Raw genomic sequence first — 5,819 nt, 5'->3', positions numbered from 1 at the left:
AACTGTCCCAGCATCCGCTTCCTGAGAACCCAAGCTGTGATGTCACTGTTAGAGAAGGCCCTACTTAAAATGTGATTCCTAGGAGAGTGTGTAAAAACGCCTGGAACAGCGTTCACTTCCATTTCTGTTTCCACGTATGCAGTTCTATTTCCTCTCTTCTGGCTCTTCTTCGTCTCCTCTGCAAGATGGTGGCCTCCCTCAGAGCAGGGACTATCTCCTCTGATTTTTTTATACTCTAAGTGTGGTCCAAGAATCAGCAACATCTGTATCCGTTAGTGGACCGTATTAGTGATGTGGAATCTCAGGCCCACCCCTAGACCGAATGGGTAAGAGTCTGAATGTTAATAAGACCACATCAAAGTTGATAAGCAGGGTTCTGCTATTTGGTGCCTACCCACAGCCCCTCATACATGCCTGAGCCTATGGGAAGGGTGAAGACCCAGCCCTGCTGACTGAGTTTGCCTGAGAAGTCGGATGAAAAAGCTTGAGGAAAATCACCGATTAGAAAATGGGACTCCTTCATTTTGGAGAAAAGGTATGATCCTCAAAGACAGAACGTTACGGCACTGTCCAGCTGCCCGGGGAGCGGTCCTGGAGCAGTTTCTCGTTCAGCCATAACCTTCCTGCCCCACGCCTACTAAAGCAGGCACCCCTACCCTCAGACAGGCCTTGCCGTGTCCATCTGTCCCCTACAGGTCCTTTAAATGTCTGGCACATAAAAAGTAAATACATTAAAGAACTCTGAGAAGACGAGATTCAAAGCCAGAGGGCTGGCCAAATAAGCCCCCGGCGTGAGGTGTGACGGTTTGGCCTCTGAGCTAGGCCTTGTGAAGGATGATTCAGGCATTTATCACTCAGACACAGAGAGAGACGCAGACATGTGAGAAGCCTTGTGTCAGCCTTCAAAGAGAGATTTTAATGAACTGGCTGTACTTCATCATTTTGATAATCACAGAAATTAGAGGAGGAAATGAGAGCCTTGGCAGGTCATTCAGTCTATTACCAGTCTTCATTGAGCAGGTCTCTAGTGTCTATTTTGTAGGGTTTTATGACATTGCCTAGTTAAAATGATTTTCGCGCCTGGAGAAAATTGGGGGTCAGTTCACACTTGCTCTTTTGCTTCTGTGTCTCCTACAAAAGTCACGGTCCAAATTCTGCTCTTCTCGTCTGCAAACTATTCCTTGCAAGCAGAAGTGAAGTGTTAATACGAAGTAAGATGTCATAATCTAAGCAATGTTTCATCGGGATAGTCTGGGGCATGAAACAGTGACAACAAAACTTAATTTACGAGGTGTTTATTTCGTTCTCTCACTACATGCCCAGGTCAGCAGGGAGACTCTGTTTATCATGACTGAGATCTCAGAATAATGAAGATATTTCAGTCTGTTCTTCCACGTTCACCAAAGGAAAGAGATGGGAAGCAAGCAGTGTGCACACGGGTTTTGAAAGTGTCTGCATGGAAGTGACACACATCACTTCTGCTCTCATTTTACTGACATGACATTTAGCCACAGACTTATCATATGGCCCACCCATGTTCCTGGAAGGGAGAAGAACCAGAAATATGTTGTGGGCAGCAAGAATGATTGCCACAAGAAAGAAATCTACTGCAAAGGCTAAACGGTCAACCGCATTCTCAATGGCCACCTGATGATAAGAACATGACTATGGAGGTGGGCAAATGGCTTTCACGTATGTCAGTCAATGGATATTTATTGAGTCCCTAGTTGCAGTGACAAGAGAAAGTCACTCAATGATGGTAGTTACCTTCAAAAGAGAAAGGCAAGAGAAAATGTAAGTCAGTAGATAAATAAACCATGCAATGAAAAATGTTGTAAAGCATATATATAAGATAGATGTGTGTGTGTGTGTGTGTGTGTGTGTGTGTGTGTGTGTGTGTGTGTGTGTGTGTGTAATGGGCCAGAGCACTATTGATGCCCAAGCAGGGTGAGGAAGGCATCCATATGGATGGGTAACCTGCCTTGAGTTGTTGAAGCCCAAGTGGGTGAGGAGAGAGTTCAAATGGGGAAGTGACCCCATGCCAGGTGTGGCGTCCAGGTGGGGTGAGGAAGGCTTCCACAGTGGTGTGGGGAGGTGGGGAGGGAAGCGCAGCAGGAGATGTTGGATCCCCAGTGAGGTAAGGAGGGCGTCCACGCAGGGGGAGAGGCAATGGCAGAAACCAAAATCATCTCTGTACAGGGGCACTGATCAGTAAGTAAATTAAGAATGATGTGAGCCTGGTTTTTCACTTTCCGAGAAGTAAGGTACAAATATGGAAATGGAGAAGATCAAAGTGAACTTGTGTTGTTGGACTGGAATTAGAGGTTATTGGAATAAACTCATAGATTTTGATAGATAAATGAATGGACAGATGGATAGATTCGTGTGTGTGTTGTACCTACATACATTCCCCAGTTTGTCCATTGAGAATGCTTAGGAACAGAAACACCGGCAATGAGCAAACCTAGCTCCCAGATTTTGGCTTCTAAGTACCAATATCCACTAAAAGAAACCAGAGCTTTGGAGAAAGGTCCGTTTCCTGTGCTGGGGAAGAAAAAGTACAAGACCCTGAAACATCTTTTTATGTAAGCATGTGCTCAAAGAATGACAGAAATATGTTTTTTTTAAAAAAGGAAGCCAAACAGAAAGGGTTCCCTCTGACAACACTGAGGACGCTTTGAGCATTTAAGTTAATAATGATAGTGATGGAGTATAGCCCAATGACTAAAGTAGGAAACCAGGAGTCCATACAGGTACAAACAGACAGACAGGCAAACAGTCCAGTGATAAATGGGATATTTACACAGTCTCAAAATTCCTCCCTATAAAATACCTCTCAATTCCAATGGGGAAAAGAGTAACTACAGCGGACAAGCCTGTAGACCCCACCATAATCTAACAATCAGAGGGAACATTATCGGTGACGGGACAAGGTTAAATCATGTGTTAACTGCTAGGATGCAAGGCAACTTCACTTCTGGGACATCGCTAGTGAATATGCTTAACCTGATCCAATCATGAGGAGACACCAGACAAACCCAAAGTGAGGGACGCGCTACAAAATAAAACACTGGACTGTCGTTCTCCACAGTGTGCAGGTCACAAGAGTCAGCACCAACTGAGGCAACGTCCTGAACTAAAGGAGTCTGAAGGAACGTGACAACAGAATGCAACATATAACCTTGACCTAGAACCTTCCACTACAAGGGACACTGTTGGGGCAACTGGGGTGAAACTTGAACAGAATCTGAGAATTATTAGCTGATTTCCTGATTTTTATGGTTGTACCATAGCTGTGTAGAAGAATTTCCTCTTTTGTAAGAAATACCTACTAAAGTATCTGTGGGTAAGGGGACACACTTACCCTCAAAGAGTTCAGGAAAAAAAGAATTCAGTCCTGTATGTGCAAATTTTGTACGTTTTTATTGCCTCAAAATAACAAAAAAATGCAAAGTTACACTAAAAAGAATGAAAATACGTTAATACACTAAGAACGAGAAAGTTACAGACTGAAAAGATACAGTTATTAAATTTTTTAAAGTTTACTCTTATTGAGTTTCCAACATGGTTTCTAACATTACATAAGCTTCACATGTACATTATATTTCTACTTCTGTACGCCCTATAGCATGCTCACCACCAAAAATTTAGTTTCCATCACCATACAGTTGATCTCCTTTACCCATTTTACACAATCCCTCCCTTCCCCTTGGTAACCACTACTCTGTTCTCTTTACCTACCCATTTGTTTCTGTTTGGTTTGGTGTGTTCCTGTATTTGTTTGTTTGTTTTGTTTTTTCTATTTCATACATGAGTGAAATCATACAGTATTTAGAAGATATTTGCAAATCACATATCCGATAAGGGGTTAATGTCCAAAATACATCAAGAACTCGTACAAACTCAACAACAAAAAAACAAACAAACAACCCAATTAAAAACTGGGCAGAGGAGATGAATAGATTTTCCCAAAGAAGACAATGACCAATTTTGTTTGTAAAAAAAGGAACGCATTGTAAATCAACTATACTTCAATTTAAAAAAGTAAAGTTTAAAAAATGCACCCACAGACATGCGCATGCGTGCGCGAGCACACGCACACGCGCACGCGCACAAGCACGCGCACACACACACACGCACACGTCTACGATATTAATGGTGACTATCTCTGGATGGCAAGATTGGGTCGAGAATTTTTGCTGCTGTTGCTTCTCTGAATCCTCTAAAATTCACTACCAGGAGCAGGCATTCCTTTTGTGATGAGAAAGTGTCGCAGAAACAGTTGATCGGCTCGGTTGTTCTCAATGCTTTTTTGGGTTCTCTGAGCATCTTGATTCTTCAGCCACAGCTTTGCAGAGCTCAAGGCTTCACACAGGCAGCAAAGTAGGACAGAGTAACCTGCAGGAGACAGCGGGACTCTGCCTGTCAAGAGGTCTGCCTAATTTTGTCTGTTGCACAGAAGGTATCTCCAGAGTCATGCCAGGAGAAGCCCCTGTGACACTCACCCTCACAGTCAGCAGGACGCTGTATGTTGCCAGCATTAACCACTGGCACCCCAGAGCAGCCTTCTTGGCTACCCTCAGAGCAATATAAGGCCTGTACACATTCAACACGAGTTTCCACCGTGTGGGAAGCCAAGAGGTTGGGCGCTCTCTCTCGGGATCTCCATTCAGTCTGTTCTCCGGGGCTGAAGGCTGGGAAATGTTAACAAGACGCCCCTCTTTCCTCTCACTCACACCCGGAGAGGTGCTGGGGAGAAAGGCGTCTGGCTGCTCTCCCAAAGCTGCAGAACTAAGCAGCCCTCCCTGGTCCCCACACATCAGGAACTACATCAGCACCAAGAGGCTTTTGTGGACAGCCACTGTGACAAGTTTTTAATGAATCCTATCTGGAATTTGGGGAAGATATTTTCATGAATTTTAAATAGAAAGATGGGTTAAAGTCAACTTCTTGTTTGGGACTGAATAACGGCAATATTTGAAAAGTCACTCCAGAGCATCTCTAATATCTAGCTGATTACTGGAGTCACCGGGAGAAACTGAAAAACAGAACAGATCTGTGGGCTCCAATGCCCACCGTATGGGCCCCTGTAAGGCAGAGATGCTCGTGGAGTTGGCAGGGAGAATGAGAAGGGACCTTCTTTTTCCACCCGACACACGGCAGCATCGTCTGCAATTTTTTTAAGCAAACATGCATTGATTGGAGGAAAAAATAAACCATCATGAAAATTACTCCAACAGATTTGACTCTTCAGGTGGGGGATTTAAAGAGCAACCTCACACTTTGAGACTCATCTATTTGGCTCAAACTTAGTGGCTGCATCGAAAAGACAACGGACGACGCAAGGATGGTCATTCCTAATCATAGTATCAGGAACAATCTTCTTCACATTAGCGCAGCACTTTATTGTTTGTAAAGCCTCAGCGTGCGTTTTTATTTAAATAATAAATAACAGGTAGTATAGAAACAACCAGCATCAGAACGCCCTGTGATGCTGGTCAACAATGCAGACTTCCTGGGTCCTCCGCAAGGCTTATGGAACCAGAAATCCTGGGGATGGGGGACGATATTATAACATCTTAAACACACATCCCAGGGGGTTCTTGTGCACAGGGAAGTTCAAGAACAACTGAAGAGCGTGCTGAACCCCTTCGTAGGCAAGGCAGACAGGACCACCCACTTGCCCAAGGTCACATGGGGGTGAAGCAGGGGATCCTCCACTCCACCCCACTTTCTAAGAACCTTCAAAGCCACAGGGCAGCACAACTGCTCATGAATATGCTGGAAGCAGGTCCTGGAAAGTCTCTCTAGCCCTCCCG

Source organism: Physeter macrocephalus, chromosome 14 (assembly GCF_002837175.3).
Source record: "Physeter macrocephalus isolate SW-GA chromosome 14, ASM283717v5, whole genome shotgun sequence".
Classification (NCBI taxonomy): domain Eukaryota; kingdom Metazoa; phylum Chordata; class Mammalia; order Artiodactyla; family Physeteridae; genus Physeter; species Physeter macrocephalus.
This window is presented reverse-complemented; position numbering follows the sequence as displayed.